The sequence below is a fragment of the Schistocerca piceifrons genome, chromosome 2 (assembly GCF_021461385.2).
Source record: "Schistocerca piceifrons isolate TAMUIC-IGC-003096 chromosome 2, iqSchPice1.1, whole genome shotgun sequence".
Lineage (NCBI taxonomy): Eukaryota > Metazoa > Arthropoda > Insecta > Orthoptera > Acrididae > Schistocerca > Schistocerca piceifrons.
In genome coordinates, this window is record NC_060139.1 from 46419118 (window position 1) to 46439509 (window position 20392).

Consider the following 20392-nt stretch of genomic DNA (forward strand, 5'->3'; position numbering starts at 1 on the left):
GCATGGCAAGCCGTTCCACAGGACTACATCCAGCATCTCTACCATCGTCTCCATGGGAGAATAGCAGCCTGCATTGCTGCGAAAGGTGGATATACACTGTACTAGTGCCGACATTGTGCATGCTCTGTTGCCTGTGTCTATGTGCCTGTGGTTCTGTCAGTGTGATCATGTGATGTATCTGACCCCAGGAATGTGTCAATAAAGTTTCCCCTTCCTGGGACAATGAATTCACGGTGTTCTTATTTCAATTTCCAGGAGTGTAAATACTGTTTCCGTTTGTGATACGTCAATGACATTTGGTTCACATAAACATAAGTATCAGCACATGTGCTTCAAGTTTTATCGATCTATGTTACTTGCTAGTGACACATTATGAGGAAGTTACTTTCGCCCTTAAATACTGCACACCAGTGCATTTTAAGTCATTCCGCCACATTTTTCTGTCTGTATGTGAAGGACACGGATTTCACTACCAGGCTGATTTGCGAGGAAGGTCTGTATGTATAATTTACACTGAAACACCAAAGAAACTGGTATAGGCACGCGTATTCAAATACAGAGACATGGAAACAGGCAGACTACGGCGTTGCGGTCGGCAAACGCCTGTATGAGACAAAAAGTGTCTGGTTGTGAGATCGGTTACTGCTGCTACAATGGCAGGTTATCAAGACTTAAATGAGTTTACACGTCGGAATACAAGCGACGGGACACAGCATCTCCCAGGTAGCGACGAAGTGGGGATTTTACTGTACGACCATTTCACGAGTGTACATTGATTATCAGGAATCCGCTAAAACATCAAATCTCCGACATCGCTGCCAACGGATCCTGCAAGAACGGGACAAACGACGACTGAGGCGAATCATTCAACGTGACAGAAGTGCAATCCTGCCGCAAATTGCTGCAGACTTCAGTGCTGCGCCATCAACAAGTGTCAGCGTGTGAACCATTCAACGAAACATCATCGATATGGGCTTTCGGAGCCAAAGGACCACTCGTGTATCCTTGATGACTGCACGATACAAAGCTTTACGTGTCGCCTGGTCACGTTAACACCGACCATTGGACTATTGATGACTGAAACACGTTGCCTGGTCGGACGAGTCTCGTTTCAAATTGTATTGATCGGATGAAGATCTGTGTATGGAGAGAACCTCATGAACCTACTGACCCTGCGTGTCATCAGGGGACTGTAAAAGCTGGTGGAGGCTCTCTCATGGTGTGTGTGTGTGGGGGGGGGGGGGGGGGGGGGGGAGTGAGCAGTTGGAGTAATATGGAACCCCTGATTCCTCTAGGTACAACTCTGACAGATGACAGGCGTCTTGTCTGATCACTTGCATCCATTCGTGTCCATTGTGCATTCCGACGTACTTGGGCAATTCCAGCAGGAGAATGCGACACCTACACATCGAGAATTGCTACAGAGTGGCTCCAGAAACACTCTTCTGAGTTTAAACACTTCCGCTGCCCACCAAACTCCCGAGACATCAACATTATTGAGCGTATCTGGGAGCCCTTGCAATGTGCTGTTCAGAAGAGATCTCCACCCCGTCATACTCGTATAGATTTATGGACAGCCCTGCAGGATTCATGGTGACAGTTCCAACATTAGTTGAGTCCATGACACGTCATGTTGCGGCACTTCTGCTTGCTCGCGGGGGCCGTACACGATATTAGGCAGGTGTACCAGTTTCTTTGGCTCTCAAGTGTATCACTACTACGCCAGAAAGTCGTCAAGCCATAGTGTTGCACATGCGAAGGTGAGGCAGGGGAAGGGTCGTCAGTTTAAAAACAGTTTTGTGTAGAAAACACGATCTTGATCACGTATTTTTGTTGTAATGGCTGGATTCGGCAGCATTATCCCATCTTCAGATCTAAAATAGGGAGAAGATAATAGGTATCATTGAAATCAGCTAATGCGAGTCTCCAAAAGCTAATTCGGCCAAAACCGGTCGTCGATGTACACTGTGCTTCGTTCAAGAGTATAGTTTTCTTATGATGACATATGGCACCTTTCTGTTGACAATAATATACTATTAGACTCTTTGGAAACTGGGTAATCGCAACCCTAAACGGATCCTAAATGACATTGTATGAGACGCTCTTCCGCGTTCGGGTACACTGAAAGTGAGCCACCGAGGCCGCGGAGATTGCCTGCGGAATATTGGCACCTGCTGGGGAGGTGATTGCGCCACCTGTGCTCTTGAGCGGGCGCGCTGCCGCTCGAGCGTGCGCCCCATCCCGGCGGGCGATGGAATTCTGGAGGCGCGCGGGCCGTATTCCCGCCTCTGCCGCGCACTCGAGCGTACATAGCGCCATCTCCTCGCGAAGCGGATTCCTCGCCGACATTACCCGAGGTGGAGCCGCGCGCCGCGTGTGAACCACTCCAGGCGCTGGGGACGTCGCGCCACCTATCTGCATCTGCTGGCAAGCGCAACCTGGAGGCCAAGCCGCTCACAAAACCTCTTAAGATCACATTCATCGTTACGGACTGTGGGAACCGTAAGGCGATGACTCTTTCTCTCTTCTTAATATATATTAATGACTTGCCATTCTATATTCATGAAGAGGCAAGGTTAGTCCTCTTTGCTGATAGATCCAGAATGAGATTTTCACTCTGCAGCGGAGTGTGCGCTGATATGAAACTTCCTGGCAGATTAAAACTGTGTGCCCGACCGAGACTCGAACTCGGGACCTTTGCCTTTCGCGGGCAAGTGCTCTACCAACTGAGCTACCGAAGCACGACTCACGTCCGGTACTCACAGCTCTACTTCTGCCAGTACCTCGTCTCCTACCTTCCAAACTTTACAGAAGCTCTCCTGCGAACCTTTGCTAATGATACAAGTATAGTAATCACACCTGAAAAACAAGAATTAACTGATGACATTGTCAATAATGTCTTTTAGAAAATTACTAAGTGGTTCCTTGTAAACGGACTCTCATTGAATTTTGATAAGACACAGTACATAGAGTTCCGTACAGTAAATGGTATGAGCCGGCCGGTGTGGCCGTGCGGTTAAAGGCGCTTCAGTCTGGAACCGCGTGACCGCTACGGTGGCAGGTTCGAATCCCGCCTCGGGCATGGATGTGTGTGATGTCCTTAGGTTTAATTAGTTCTAAGTTCTAGGCGACTGATGACCTCAGAAGTTAAGTCGCATAGTGCTCAGAGCCATTTGAACCATTTTTGAAATGGTATGACGCCATTAATAAATATAGACCTTAATCAGAAGCATATAGCTAAGGAAGAAAATTCAAAATTTTTAGGTGTGTCCATTGATGAGAGATTAAATTGGAAGAAACGCATTGATGGTCTGCTGAAACGTTTGAGTTCAGCTACTTATGCAATAAGGGTCATTGCAAACTTTGGTGATGAACATCTTAGTAAATTAGCTTACTACGCCTATTTTCACTCATTGCTTGCATATGGCATCATATTTTTGGGGTAATTCATCACTGAAGAATAAAGTATTCATTGCACAAAAGCGTGTAATCAGAATAATAGCTGGAGTCCACCCAAGATCATCCTGCAGACATTTATTTAAGGATCTAGGGATATTCACAGTAGCTTCTCAGTATATATACTCTCTTATGAAATTTGTTATTAACAGCCAAACCCAATTCAAAAGTAATAGCAGTGTGCATAACTACAATACTAGGAGAAAGGATGATCTTCACTATTCAAGATTAAATCTAACTTTGGCACATAAAGGGGTGAATCACACTGCCTCTAAAGTCTTTGGTCACTTATCAAATATTATCAAAAGTCTGACAGATAACCAACAAGTATTTAAGAAGAAATTATAAGAATTTGTGAATGACAACTCCTTCTACTCCATAGAGGAATTTTTAGATATAAATTAAGAAAAAATTTGTAAAAAAATTATAAAAAATAAAAATAAAAAAGTTGTTATATTAACTTAATTATGTTGTTAAATTAACTTAATTATGTCATGTATTAGAAAATTTGACTCGTTCCACATCATTACGAAATATCATACTCATGATCCGGAACTAGTATTAATCTAATCTCTCTCTCTCTCTTCCTTTGTCTCTTATTCTTACTGGATCGTCTGATTAGATACGATCCTCCATGGCCTCCTCTCCCATGCTATCCTCTTCATCTCAGAGTAACACTTCCACCTTGCGTTCACTATTATTTGTTTGATACATTCTAATCTTTGTTCTGCCCAACAGTTGGTACCCTATACAGCACCCACAAGTACCGTGAAAGCTATTCTTTGATGTCTCAACACACATCCTATCATCAATGCCGGTTTGAGAACACTTTTCCACGCAAGAGTCTCATAACTTGGCGCTCCCATACACCACAGCCCTCACCTTGTCATTCACTCCTAGGTACTAAGAGGGCTGATCAACAAAAAATCAGATTATTTTTCAGAGATGTGTTTCACTTCAATGTTTACATGAACTTTTTCAAAAGTACTCCCCTTCTACTTGATGCACTTTTTATAGCTTTTCTGCCTATCCGCAAACACATGATGCAGGTCATTATCGGTCCTCGAGAATCGCTCTGTCTTGAGCACTGCTTCAGAGTTCTCAAATCGAATGCCCCAAAGTTTTGCCTTTAGTGATGGAAAAAAAAGAAGAAGAAAAATACAGTGCAGGATCGGGGCTAAAAGGCGGATGCAACACACAGAAATGTTGAACGGAGCCAAAGATGGCATGACCTGACTTTTAATGTGAGGGTACGCATTGTGATGCTGAAGCCACCACCCAGTTCGAAATAGATCTGGTCGTTTCCCTGCTATAAGCTTCCTCAGTTTAGCAATAACGACGTGTAGCACGCTGCTGTAACAATAGTGCTTGGGGAAGTGTATGCTGCTATAAGCTTCCTTAGTTTAGCCAATTCCGACGTGAAGTGCGCTTCTGTAACAGTAGTGCGAGGGGAACTGGATGCTGATAAATCATTCAGCAACATTTAAAAACATGTGATCACCATCATTTCCACTGCAGATGGAATAACTTTTGCCTGTTTTGGCTCGTTTACCTTCAGGATCACAATGATTCAACTATGACTCATTATCGGTGATAACTACAGAAATGCATCCGTTCATTAGGAAAGAGACGCGGGACCTCACGGTTTGTCTCCATTCGCACGCCGTTTTGTGGAGGCGTCAACAGTGGTGGTAAACACCGGGCACAAACACGAATCATGTGGAGAGATCGTTCGTAATCATAAAGACACTGCCATATGACATTCTCAACATTTCACTTACATTACATAATGTTATCCGGCTCTCCTCACTGACAATCACAGCAACAGTGTTGATGTCTTCAGTCACAACAGAAGCTGAAACAGCAGGTGCATCTTGCTTAACAAGTCGGCTTTCTTTGGACTCCGTGAACCAGCTGAACACTGTTGCACGAGGTAATGCATCTTCACGGTACGCTTGATGCAGCTTTTCGTAGGTTTCAGTGACTGTACTGTTTAAACGAATATAGTATATTATTGCGCCATACTGATCCTCTTACGTTACCTCCATTGTTTCATATGCGAAGCCGCGCGGGATTAACCGAGCGGTCTAGGGCTCTGCAGTCATGGATTGTACGGCTGGTCCCGGCGGAGGTTCGAGTCCTCCCTCGGGCATGGGTGTGTGTGTGTTTGTCCTTAGGATGATTTAGGTTCAGTAGGTTGTAGGCTTAAGGACTGATGACCTTAGCAGTTAAGTCCCATAAGATTTCACACGCATTTGAACATTTGATATGCGAAATGCAAAGAGCGTCAACAAAATCAAGCATTACTATCAGCCTAGCAATACGTGAGTGCTGCCGCCTGTGGATATTATACATAAAAACCCGCTGTTTTCAAATATTCGTGCTACAGATGGGACACTATCACGGAAGCTACAGGATAAAACTCAACCTCAGACTTTGTTGACAGCCCTCGTAGTTGTGATACGCTCTGTTCACAAATCTTTCACTTGAGTGCCCGTCTTAGTTTGACGCTCCAAGTGGCCGTTACTAATTATATGAAGTCTTCAAAATAAATCTTACTTTTGTCGCACCTCGGTGTGACACCCCAAACGGCGGGCTTGCGTGGTTTGGGCCCTAAACCGGCCCTGCCTATCATTATGTCGCTTCTTCTTACCACTGTTTACCACATTTTCCTCTCCTCGCCGAATCTGCGGAGAAATTCATTTCTTATTTTCATCAAACCTCATATTTTTTCAACTTTCTTCTGTAGCGGCACATCTCAAACATTTCGATTCTCTTCTTTTCTGTATTGTCTTTACATATGATCAGAATGTCTGTGGGATTTGTGACAAACCACTCGATAATATTCTGCTAGGGCAGTCAACGAACGATTCTTTGATCGACGTGCACTCCGCTTCGTCTTTCGTATCCATTTCCTCTCCCCCACTCGTACCCCTTACCATCTGATGAACTTCTTAATCCACTCAAACAATTAGAATACCTTCGCCAGCCCAATGTCCCAGCAAAATCTCATCACAACACTGTACCATCGTCCCTAAGAACCTCTCACCAGGTCGCACCTCCATTGTACCTCCACACACACACCAGTGTCCCTTCCGCGGCTAAATTTAACCATCTTCCCGTCTCAGACTATGAAATCTCGCCACGCGTCAAGCACTGCCCATTAATTATCGGTCGTTGCTTTGTAAGTGTGAGCTGGTGCCCGGTAGCGTCCCAAATGTGTTACATCGGGTTTACATTAGGTGCATCTGGTGGGACTTCACTGTGATGCACCTCAAATCACTTTAGCATGATTCCAGCTTTGTGAGAGGATATTTACACTGCTGGAAGGTAACAATCGACCGTGGGGAAGACGTCAAACACGGAGGGATGAAGGTATTCCCAAACAATGTTCAAGTAATCCACAGCTGTCTTAGTGCCTCGCATTACTCCAAATGCCCCACAGAAATACAGGTAAATGTTGACCACAGCATAAAACTGCCACCACCGGCCTGCGTCCTTGGTCTGGTACAAGTTTCGAGCAGTCGTTCGCTTCGTTGATGGCATACCTGGACATGACCGTCCATCTGGTGTAACAAGAAACGTGGTTCGTCCTACCTGGCGACACGTTTCTATTGATCCATGATCCAATATCGATGACCCCGTACCCACTGCATTCATAACTGTCGATGTCGTTCGGTCAACGAGGGAACACATAGGAGTTGACTTCTGCGAACCCTTATGTTCAACAGAGTGTGCCGAACGTTGAACCTGGATGCACTAGTGCTTGCATCAGCACTGAAGTCGATCGTCAGGTCAGGCTGGTGTTGGCAGACGTCCCATATTTCCCGGGACGTCCCGTATATCCTGCATAATTTGAAATGTTCTTCAGGGACAAGATCTGTCTCGTATTTCAAGCTTGTTTCATTATTACTGCGCATCCCTTAGCGCTGCAGCTAGCAAGTACCTATTATCTAGGCACATACCGCATGAAGATACGACTAGCTCGGCTATAAGTCTACGATTGCGCCGGACGGGGTCGATATCAACCGATTCCCACCCTCTCGCGCAGCGCCGCGCATCTCTGTTAGCTTCTGTCTGTTTTACATTCCTCTATATATTCATTATCCACCTCACTTTCTCTCTCTATAAAATCGTGGTTAACTTTCTCGTTCGTTTGCTAATTCGTTGAAATGCTGCGTCAGCCGGTGCTAAAATACTGGAAGGATTTTTGAGTTCCATTTTTCATTGTCATTCTAGTTTAAAACATCGATCATGGTTTTGCGAGAACTGCTGAGGGTTATACGAGTTATGCTTGTGAATTATTTCTAGAACTATAGACAAAATGAGCGACTTAGGTGACAGTGACACAGATAATTCGTCTATAAGTAGTGGAATAGCTTCTTAGAAAGCCAAAAGGCTTAAGACAAGTCAAAGTGAACTCGTACAAGGCGTACTGTAAGATTCCTCCTGTGCTCATGAAGGCGTTGGTGACGTAAAACGTCATGCATCAACCAAGTATAACATCACTGTTGTCAACAATCGAAAATCAAGTACCTTGTACAAATATTTCTCAAGGCATGAACCATCTACTTCAGAGATGGACGAGATTGCTTCTGCAGAACTCACATCTGTTTATTACATGGTAAAGCATTCTCTTAGGTACAGTAGTATGGATTGTCCACACAAATTATTACCTTATATCTGCAGTGATTCAAAAAACGTTCGAGGTTTTGCTGCCGAAGAACAAAAGCGGAAGCAATTGCAATGTCAAGTACCAGCCAAAGAATGTATTAAACTATTTTAAACATCATCCTAAAAATATTATTATTTTCTATAGCGACAGATGCAAGTAACAAAAAATATGTAGAAATGTTTCAAGTATGCTCACGATTCTTTGATTGTGATACTAGATTTTGTAGAACGTAACGATGAACATGCATATCAGTTTTCGAAGTTATTAATAGACACATTGGAGAAGAATGGATTGTCTTTAAATAAAGATTAGTCATTCGCCGATGATAACATTAATGTGAACTTCGGCAGAACCCGTTCCATTTATACAAATCCTTTAGATGAAAATCGTAACTGACAAAGCTGGTTGCCACGTCCTTATTCTGCACAATGGTAGAAAATACAGTACTACAAAACTGGACGTCGATGTGGAAAGTTTGATACTGAAAATATGCAACCACTTCAGTAGATCTACGAAACGAAGAGCGGACTAGCAAATGCAATTTGAACTAATTAGCTGCAAAGAGAAGAAATAATAAAACATGTTGCCACGAGACTCTTACCTCCTGGTCCTGCTGTCGAAAGAGCATTAAAAATATAGACTGCATTAAAATCTCATTTTTGGGAATTCCGCAAAGGAAGTCCTCGGCTACTAGGAAAGATAATCACTTGTGAAGAAGAACAGAAAAAAAACTCTAGCGTATTGGGTCGTTTCTGCGTAATGTAATGTTTTCGGGAGAAACAACAATGAACGAGTTTGGACCAGATTCTCTGTCAGTTGTTGAGATGCATGCTGAAATGCTCGGGATTCGCAAAAAGATTGAGCAAATAATAAAATATAGTTTTTTCAGCAGTAAGATATGAGATAAAGGGGATGAATTAAGCACTAAGGTAGAACAATCTATTCGGAAATATTTTCTACATTTCTAAACCAGTTTTGTAGGATTGTGTTACCACGATATATTTTCTCAGAAAAGCACATTCTTTCCTAGATGGTGTTTTAGCTTACAGTCAGGCAGTCGTAAAGGGAATTAACAGTCGTCATATTCTTTCACTTTTATTATTATCATACTGTGAGACAGTAAACGACGCATCACGAAGGCCTTACATGAATGGGACGGATATCGATGGATGTGGTGTACATATACAGACAAACAAATGATTACAGCTCCAGAAAAAACTGGGTGATTTATCCAAGAGAAAGAGCTTTAGAAACTGAGCAAGTCAATAAAGTCTTCGTCGATACTTGAGCCTTCTGCAAGAAATTATTCGACTTGGCACTGATTAATAGAGTCTTTGACTACCCTCCCGACGAACAGCGTGCCAAACTCTGTCCCATTGGCGCATTAGATCATCCAGATTACGAGATGATTGAGGGGCCCTGTCCACAGTGGCCCAAACGTTCTCAGTTCGGGAGAGATCCGGCGACCTTGCTGACCTAGGTATGGTTAGAGGCATGCCGTAGGGCGGACGACAGTTAGGTTGGCATTCCACCGATGTCTGGGGCGTCTCCAGACACATCTTCGCTGGGCATCACGGATCAGTTCGAAGCAATACTCGTCACTGAAGATTACTCCAGTCAGTCCAGGCCGAAGATGTGTCTGAATATGCCCCGTGCAACGGTGGATACCAGATGAGCTATCGCAAAGCAGAAACTGTCTGGTTGTCATTCACAGCTCCCTTACAGCACAGCTGTACGTGGACGATACTCTACGCCCCGTTTCGTTGCCACTCTTGGCAAGTCAACCTACTCTTCCATTTTAGCAAGATAAAGCGCGCTTGTAAACAGTGAGAGTTTCTACTGCTTATCTTCGTGCTCGCCAAACTGCACTTTGGTCAGTAAGGTATCCGGATCTCTCCCCAACTGAGAACGTTTGGTGCACTGGGAGGGTCCTCCAACCATCTCTGGATTCTGACGATCTGACGCGCCTATTGGACAGAATTTGGAACGACGTTCCTCAGTAGGACATACAACAACCCTATCAGAGAATGCCAAACCGAGTAACTGCTTGTATGAGGGCCAGAGGTGGACCAATGAGTCACTGACTTGCTCAGTTTGTGCAGCTCTTGAATGAAGCTCTTGAATGAATCATCCCATTTTTCTGAAACTTGTTGTGTTTTCTGTTTTTGTGATCCGCCTTACACCTTCCCGATCGTAATTTTCTCAGTCTGTCTGAAATCTGTATACCTTTCTATGTGACACTTATGCTGTAAATTTGTCGTTCTTAAGTGAAGTAGCAATTTTACCTTTGTTCTCTGCATCTCTTACCTGGACTCCAACCGCTTTAAGATCTTACTGAATTTCCTAGATTCATTGTCCTCCTGGGCCGGCCGGTGTGGCCGAGCGGTTCTAGGCGCTTCAGTCTGGAACCGCGCGACCTCTACGGTCGCAGGTTCGAATCCTGCCTCGGGCATGGATGTGTATGATATCCCTAGGTTAGTAAGGCTTAATTAATTCTAAGTTCTAGAGGACTGATGACCTCAGATTTAAGTCCCATAGTGCTCAGAGCTATTTGAACCAGTTTGAACCATTGTCCTCCTGTCTTCTTTCTGACTCTTGTAATTCATCACAAGTACTTGTAAAATTCTGTTTCCTTGCATTGCGTCAGTCTCTTAATACACGTCTTCAATGGGGAGAATTTTCCAGAATTCTTCGAGCCGGTATTTTTTATTTACACAAGATTTCGCAATTCTTCTTTTAGTTTTCGGAAGTTGACCAGTTCTTCAGCCACTTTTTAATTGGAATACGGTTTCACAATCATAAATGGCTTTCGGGAGGGTTACGGTTTAATAGTGATCGATCTTAGCGTCTACTGACAAGCATTTCTTCTTACATGTTGACCCGTCAGATATAGAGCTAGTTTAATTTCCTTTGACCTATTTATCCATGTTTCTTTACCACTTACACTGTACTTGACAATTTGTCCAATATATTTAAACTTTATAACTATGCTAATTAGCCGTGCGGGATTAGCCGAGCGGTCTCAGGCGCTACAGTCGTGGACTGTGCGGCTGGTTCCGGCGGAGGTTCGAGTCCTGCCTCGGGCATGGGTGTGTGTGTTTGTCCTTAGGATAATTTAGGTTAAGTAGTGTGTAAGCTTAGGGACTGATGACCTCAGCAGTTAAGTCCCATAAGATTTCACACACATTTGAACATTTTTGAATTATGCTAATTTTTTGATTATTTGTAAGGACTTTACTTATTTGCAGGAGTTTCGTGGGTCTAATTTCAGTTTTCTCAAAGGATACTTGTAGTCCTGTTTTTATGGGGATTTTTGGAAACTGGTGATCTGGGTACGAATGTCTACCATGTCGGTGGCTAAGAGAGCTAAATCATTCGCAAAGCCAGGCAGCTTGTTCTTGTTGAGAGTTTTCCTACAATTTTGATTTAAGGTGGGTTTTCCTGTTTCCAAATATTCATGAAATAATAGACGGCTTCACTGAAAAGCATTGGTATTAATCGATCATCTTCTCTAAGACCCCTTTTTAGTGTGAATCCTTTTAAAATTTCTACCCTGAACTTTACTTACGGATTAGTGTTGGTTAAGATTTCTCTTATTATTCTTGAGGTTATTTTTGTTCTGTCCTTTTAACTACAAAAATGGGTGGTCTTTTTCACCAGACTGGTTTCGCGTTATTGAGGTAAAGCATCATCAGAAGTCTGTAATTAAGTTATTTACATTTTGATTTGCTTAAAGGTCGAAAAATAGTTCGATCTTGAAGTAAATCAAGATGTAAATAAATTAATTACGGGCCACTGACCACATCAAAAAGTGAAACGCGTCTATTGAAAAAAATCAAGCATTTTTGTAGCTGCAGCGACAGAAAAACGTACCTTCAAGAATTGGAAAGCAGCTACGGACAATATGGCCTCAAAAATCTCTGCCAGGCACTTAAATGTGATTTGCAGAGTATCCATGTAGATGTAGATGTAGAATATGAAGAGTCTCTGAAGGTTCTTATTAATTTGGGGTAAAGACTGTAAGATCTCAGTATTTTTGAAAGTGTGAATCTGTGGCGACTACGATATGCTTTTTCGAAATCTGTGAAAGAGAAAAAGAGATGTTTATTTTTGTACTTGTAATATTCCATTATCATTTCAGACTGAGAGTTTAGTTGGACAGCTTCTTTATGGATGAAATCGTCCTTAGTATTCTCCAACTTGAGATACCAGAGTGTTTATTATAGGGAGAAAATTTTTGTGTGTGCATCCCAGAAGGATTATTCATCTGTAACTATATGGGTTGGCTTTATTGTCTTTTTTGAATAACGGATAGATTATTCCTGCAGTCCAATGCTCTGGAACGTTCTCTATGGTACACATTTCGACTAGATGTTAACGCAGATGCATAACTGCAGGTTTTGCAGTGTTTTCCCAGCCTCAACTTCTGTGTGCGAGCTTTAACTCGCCGGTGTCTGGAGCATTCATTAGATTAGGGTTGATTCGTAATTTAAATTTTTTTTAATGTACCAGCGGCGATCGCAGATTTTTCTTAATGTGTGCTAACTTTTTATCTCTCAGCATTAATGTTGGGGTTTCATACTTTTTAAGATAGCTGACGAAAGTTTTGTAATAATCTCGCGATTGATTTTTCTTGAAATTACCGTCCATTGTTCCTGGTGTGTTTTTAAGATGTTCACTTTTGTTTTTGTGTGTTGATTTACGGTTCGAATTTCGTTGTTTAACATGTTCTAAATAAGGTCCTTCTGACTTCTCGCCTTGATGGTTTATCCAAGCTTGTGGTTTTTCTGTACCGCCTGGTCACATTCTTCATTCTACAAGCCACATCTCTTCCTGGGATTTGTTGAACCCAATTCTTCCGCTATCAAATTTAATTTCACAGTCAGTTATTGTAGCGATATGATGGACACTTACGCATAGTTCCTGTAGTACTACACGTCTTTTATGAATTAGTTTCTTCGGACCTTCTCCCATTTTATTTGGAAGTTTCATATTTACCACATGGGTTAATTTCGCTTTTATTTTTACAACGCAAGTGTTAGACACCATATCAGTTGCCCTTAGGATGTTGCAGATTTCATGATGGTGAAATGTATCCACGGACGCTTCGTGTAGCCTCTATTCGCCTTTTGTGGCGTCGGGATGTTGCCAGGTTTCCATTTATTAGTTTCCCTTCTAAATCATGATGGTTTTGAATTACGTTTCTGGTTGCTACAAATTTCATTCAATCTTTGGCCTTGTGTTTGGCTGGATTGTTAACTAACCATTTTCTAATGTTATCTCACTATCTTATCACGAAGGAGAATTTTGATATTTAATGCACAGATATTGGTTAAAATTTGATCTAGGAGATCGCAGAACTTTTCTGTTTCTTATCTCTACTTTAGGCCGTTATTTTTCTTACTTAAGGGGGACTGTACGTTGATAATTGCATATTATTTGCTGGTTTCATAATTACAATTGTAAGACAGGGGCGCTCACATTTGGATTCTATGCTCGGGTCAATGATTTTGAGATTTATTATAAATCCATTTCCAAATTGTGGGCAATTTGTCATGAATCGTTTTCCTTGTATTCCTTTATGAAAACGATATCCTTGTGACAGTATAGGGTGTTGATCAGTGTTTATAATTTCTTGAAGAGCCATGACTAGAATTCTGTTTTTGGTAATGATGTCAGTAATCATGTTTAATTCTTAATTTTCGAACATGGCTGTGGTCAGCAACCATAATTAATTACAATGTCACAAATTTCCAGCCAACCGGTTGAAAATAGAATTTAAAATTCATTAAATAGTTTTCAACGCCAACTAGGGGCGCCTTCTTCAGAAGAAACTGTTATCTTACATGTTGTTAAAAGGAAGTTTGAGCGATATGTTTTGACTAGAGCGATGTCGCTCAAATTTCGTTTTAACCACATGTAAGGTAACAGTTTCTTCTGAAGAAGGCGCCCCTAGTTGGCGTTGAAAACTAAGTAAAGAATTTTAAATTCTATTTGGAACCGATTGGCTGGAAATTTGTGACATTGCATCTTTAATTCCCCAGTTAGTTAACGTTGTACATCGAGAAGAATGTGAACTGTTTTGGTTTAATTTTTTGGAGATTTTGTGTGTGTGTAGCTGGCTGTTGGGTTTTTAGACGCTCGGAACTGTCATAGTCTTTTGAATGAGAGCCCAAAAAATTCGAAAGCTGTTTTTTCTGTTTTATGGCGACAGTCAGTGCAATTCTGGTTCAAAACATTTTCGAAGGTCGAATGTGAAAGGTGTCACGTTGAGGTAAGAATAAACACTAGAATTACGATTCTGAATGTTAGACTGTTAGACCGACGATGAAGGAAGACACCACGATATTGTGTAAAAGACTATACTAAAGACACCTTCCAGCCTTGAAACCTAATACCAATGGGGTCAAAAGAAAAAACAGGAGTTGGTTAATGGAAGCGAAAGGACAGAAGAAACGTGGAATCTGAGGAACCAATGCCAGATTCAGATCACGGCCCCACGGTTGCCATTCGTGTGCTCCAAAGGCTGAAATGCCCTAGTGCGCCGAATCCCCGTGTAAAATACAAAAAATGTAAAAACCGTCGAGACGAATAGACTTTCATCCGTTACAATATAGAAATAAATACTAACAAGGAGACGTCCAATACCCAGTAGCAGAGCATGCCCTCCAGCATAATTCTAGGGACCTAGGAACGTGCTACACCGTACGTGCCATGGCTTCTCCCACCCAACACCAGTCCCTCGAAACTGCGGAGATGGGAACTTGCACTCCTGCACATCCTTTCATCCCGCCATCCCCCTGGACTGAACCTACGTTAACCAACCTCACTCCCAGTTACTCTTCAGTCTTCTCCTTTCTCCCTCTCCTCTTTAGCCATTCACGCATCTTTTCTTCCTACATAGTTGTGTTTATCTTTATATTATATACCTCTTCACTTCTGTATGCATCATCTTTGGTTTGAAGCTGGCACAGTACTTACAGTAGAATATCTTTGGCTTCACTCTGACGAGCATGCCTCAATCCTTACTACCCTCCCTGTTTACCTTTCCCTGTTGCTTCATAACCTGGGTTGTGAGTAACTAAATCCACTTTCCCTTCTTCCCTTTTTTCCCCTCTCTCGTTCCTGATGAAGGAACAAAGTTCCGAAAGCTAGGAATGTAAATTTTCTGTTCTGTTTTGTGTATCTATCGACTGTACTGAGCTGAGGTGAGTACTGGCCAGGCCCTCTATCTCTTTGTTAGTATTTGTTTCACATCTTTATATGAGATTTTCCATTAATCATTTACAATATAGAAATAGACAGATTTAGTCGCAAAGGGTAGGATTATTTCGGATGATAGGAATTTTTCAGTCGTTTTAAAGGCTTCTTGCTGGAGACATCTTAAAATATTGCATAGACAACGCTGCTTCAGCGCTTTAAAATTTGTTTCTAAAACTCTGTAACTGCGTTTTGTGGCCGTTGTTAATAGTCGAGGGAACGGCGCGCGCCGGGGAGAACATTTCGCTGTATTGTAGCACTTGGCGCGAAGCGGCGGTAGACAGCGCTGCAAGTTGCGAGCAGTTGTGGAGAGGCGTTTCTGTGCAACTTTTCTGGCGCAAGCAGTTCTGGCGCCTTTTATACATTGCTCATTAACAGTAACAGCTGCCCGTAAATGGAAATTTCTGCTTCAGTAAGGAGGCGCAGTGCGTACGCAGGCCTGAATGTAATCTCGTTAAGCACAGATGGAGGGCGGGAGGGGCGCAGCCAGCGTTCCGCCGGCACGCCCCCCACCCCCGCCCCCACGCCCCCACGCCCCCACGCCCCCACGTCCCCGGCCACGAGTCTCCAGGCTGCCTCTGACGCTGGGCGGGCCGCGAGTGCGTTTTGAATATTCACGTCGCAATTAAAACCCCAGACGCCTGCTCTGTCATTTAGATCACGTCCTCCGTCCCGAATGCAAACCGACATCGCAAATATTGGACAAACACGCTAACGACGCTCTATACGCTCTCCCAGAGTGTAAATATGAATCACTTCGATCGTGAGAGGCGTCAACAAACATTCGCGAAGTAAGATCGCGTCGTCTCAAGCATACCTCCTAAAATCACCAAATATTACGGGGTAGCTAGGATGTTATTTAGAAGTAAAATAATCCTACGCATTTCAAGTTATTCAAAATTGCATACTAACTCTTCAGCTTTTTGATCAGCTATGTATTATTCCCACTATCACATTGAGGCGAAACAAGCGCTTCATCTAGAATGAATTTTTCACTCTACAGCGGAGTGTGCACTGAAATGAAACTTCCTGGTAGATTAAAACTGTGTGCAGGACCGAGACTCAAACTCGAGACCTTTCTCTTTCGCGGGCAAGAGCTATAGCAGCTGAGCTACGCAAGCGTCACTCACGCCCCGTCCTCACAGCTTTAAGTCCGCCATTACCTCGTCTCCTACCTTCCAACCTTCACAGAAGCTCTCCTGCGAATCTTGCAGAACTAGCACTGCTGGAAGAAAGGATATTGCGGAGACATGGCTTAGCCACAGCCTGGGGGATGTTTCTAGAATGAAATTTTCACTCTACAGCGGAGTGGGCGCTGATATGAAACTTCCTGGCATATTAAAATTGTGTGCCGGACCGAGACTCCAACTCGGGACCTCTGCCTTCCGCGGGTAAGTGCTCTACCAGCTGAGCTACCCAAGCACGACTCACGCCCCGTCCGACCCTAGAAACATCTCCCAGGCTGTGGCTAAGCCACGTCTCCACAATATCCTTTCTTCCAGGAGTGCTAGCTTTGCAAGGTTCGCAGGAGAGTTTCTGTGAAGTTTGGAAGGTAGGAGACGAGGTACTGGCGGAATTAAAGCTGTGAGGACGGGAGCGTGAGTCGTGGTTGGTTAGCTGAGCTGGTAAGGCACTTGCCCGCGATAGGCAAGGGTCCCGAGTTCGAGTCTCGGTCCGGAACACAGTTTTAATCTCCCAGGAAGTTTCATATCAGCACACACTCCGCTGTAGAGTGAAAATTTCATTCTATAACATCCCCCAGGCTGTGGCTAAGCCATGTCTCCGCAATATCCTTTCCTCCAGGAGTGCTAGTTCTCCAAGGTTCGCAGGAGAGCTTTTGTGAAGTTTGGAAGGTAGGAGACGAGGTATTGGCGTAATTAAAGCTTTGAGGACGGGGCGTGAGTCGTGCTTGGGTAGCTCAGCTGGTAGAGCACTTGCCCATGAAAGGCAAAGGTCCCGAGTTCGAGTCTCGGTCCGGCAACAGTTTTAATCTGCCAGGAAGTTTCATATCAGCACACACTCCGCTGTAGAGTGAAAAGTTCATGCTATAACATCCCCCAGGCTGTGGCTGAGCCATGTCTCCGCAATATCCTTTCTTCCAGGAGTGCTAGTTCTGCAAGGTTCGCAGGAGAGCTTCTGTGAAGTTTGGAAGGTAGGGGACAAGGCATTGGCGGAATTAAAGCTTTGAGGCCGGGGCTTGAGTCGTGCTTGGGTAGCTCAACTGGTATAACACTTGCCCGCGAAAGGCAAAGGTCCCCAGTTCGAGTCTCAGTGCCGCACACTGTTTTAATCTGGCAGGAAGTTTCAAGCGCTGCATCATTTGAGAGATACGGAGGAGAGCGAGTGTGCCGGGACTTACACCTACTGGCGCCACATCATTATAACGCACCTGTGGATAGAACATAAGTATTGCGCCACAATTTAAGAATGAAATCAAAAATTAAAGAAGCTTTTTCAAATTTTGTCACCATATGCTTCAGTATATTAATGTTTAAATGGTCAAATATCAATCAGATGAATATCTTTCCATTGATACACTGTTTTAAATAAAAAAAAAACAAGTGGCGCTAAATAACAAAACTATAAAACCAAAAATCTAAATGTGCAAACGTATGTAAAAATTAACTGTTACAAGTTTCAACTTGATTGGAACAGAATTTTGGTCTGAATCCACGTTTTTATGAAAAATTAAAGGTGGTAAATATTAAACTTAAAATGGTTCAAATGGCTCTAAGCACTACGGGACTTAACATCTAAGGTCATCAGTCCCCTAGACTTAGAACTACTTAAACCTAACTAACCTAAGGACATCACACACATCCATGCCCGATTCAGGATTCGAACCTGCGACATTAGCAGCAGCGCGTTTCCGGACTGAAGCGCCTAGAACCGCTCAGCCACAGCGGCCGGCTATTAGACTTAGAAACATAAAAATCTGTATGAAGCTTGAATTAGATACAAAAACATTAACAATGGTACCCCACTAAACTACCTCTAATAGTTTTAGAGTAATTTACTGAGAACTAAATTTGGGACAAAATTTCTTTATTTGTAGTAGATTATCATTTATACAGTGCTGTTCGGAAAGTAAGCACCAGTTGGGTGCGAAATGGAAGCCACAGAGAAAATCCGATGAAACTTCGGACAGATGTGTTGGGCGGCTTGTTTAGCATGCCCAAAGATCGCGCCACACAACTCTTTTCAACGCTGAGTGCATCGTGAGCACGCAAAGATAGGTAGAAAATAGTGTCTCCCGCCAAGTATGAGTCCCTGGTGAGAGATCTTGCCTGATGTGATGCAGCCCACATAACCTAACTATCATGCATTTCCTCCATCATGAGAATTCTCGGCCGCACTCTGCAGGGGCAATGAAAATTCTCCTCTAGTGTTTTCGATGGGGAGTGTTTGATCACCCTCAATACAACCCGTAATTGGCTCCCTTTGAGTTTCATCTCTGCTCAGATGAACCACTGCCCACGAAGACAATATTTTGGCATAGACAACGAGCTGTACACCAAGGTAGAGAATTGGCCGAAAAGACAGGCAGCAGAAGTCTATGACGAGGGTATTGGAGAGTTAGTACAACACTAAGACAAATGTCTAAGTCGCAGCGGCCACTATGTAGAGAAGTAGCTGGAAGGTGTAGCTAACTGTTGCAAATAAAACATTTTTTATTTTCACAGTGATTTCGATTTCGCGACCGATCGGACCTTACTTTCCGAATAGTTCTCGTATTAATGACACAAAGTTTTGCTTACAGCACCTGATGAAACCCATTAAATAACAGAGCTGTTACAAGTTTCGAGAATTTGATATAAATGACAATCAGTACAAGGTCTCTTAAAGTTGTGGTTCAGGGGTCTTGTGCTACCGCCAGTCCCGTTCTGAAATTCTAGACGACAAACTTTAAATGCAGAGAAGCTAAAACATTTTCTACCATTATAGCCAACTGTGAATATGTCCTTGTTTTGGGTAATTCATAATGAAAATGTTTGCAAAAATTAAGATTTTATTGCGTGTAAATTACAGTCACTTATTCGCTTTTTTAGTGTGAAAGCACACACCATTAATGGTGATGAAACGTGGGTTGCTTGCGAGGTGCCGGGGCTAGCAGTGTATTTAACACTAAATTCTTCTAGAATCTTCATATATAAACGATGCTCTAAGCCCCCCCTATTCTAACTCCGAATTTTGCTGTTGCACATGGATTAAAAAGAAACGCGAACTGACTGTAATCGACCCTGCAAGAGGAGTAGAAAAGAGTTCGGAACCTGCAATAATTTAATTTGACAAATAAGTTAAACAAAGGAAAGTTTCATTAACGTAGTGAGAAATGAAAGGGTTGCTCTACCGATTAACAGAACGAAAGTTATGTCCAAAATAACAATATGATTTATTATGACTAAACTAAAATAATAAACAAAACACATGAAACATTTACAAACACATCAAACTGACTCAAATTGGATACTCAAATAAATGCTGTGAAGGTGAAGTTGTCCCTAAACTAGATTGTGACATTTATGACGAAGTGGTATGTGGAGCCAATTCCTTGTAACTCAAATCTTAAGAGAAACACGCAGTCAACCCAACATTAATTGCTGCTGCAGTAGTGAGAACTCAGACAATGAACACCCAAGACAGAACAAAGTTAGAAAAAGACGAACAGGCGTGCTCTGCTGAGCTCTGATTATCACCTAGGAAAATCCCCAATCTGCCGGTGCTGCGGACATACATTACCAAGCTGTCTTCTTAACTGCAAGAACACGATCTGGCGTACCGGAGGCGGTGGCTCGTTACTTCGACGTCACGTCGTGGTGATGATAATGTCGCGAGTATAGTCCGAAACAAATTATCCTGGTCCGGTTGTTCCAGACTAAAGACTTCCTAGCAATACAAATGCGCCTCTGAGGGAGACAAAGAAGGCTCGCCACACAATCACTGACGGTACAGTGATTGATTTTAACAAGCGAGGTCACACAGTAACTCCGATACAGTCAA

The 20392-nt window shown here is 42.9% G+C and overlaps 1 non-coding gene across 1 annotated transcript; it reads left to right on the forward strand.

Moving 5' to 3' along the window:
* Positions 1 to 17297: 17297 nt before the first annotated feature.
* On the forward strand, positions 17298 to 17372 carry Trnas-uga. The gene has a single exon. It is a non-coding gene; the product is annotated as a tRNA-Ser (tRNA).
* Positions 17373 to 20392: the final 3020 nt, after the last annotated feature.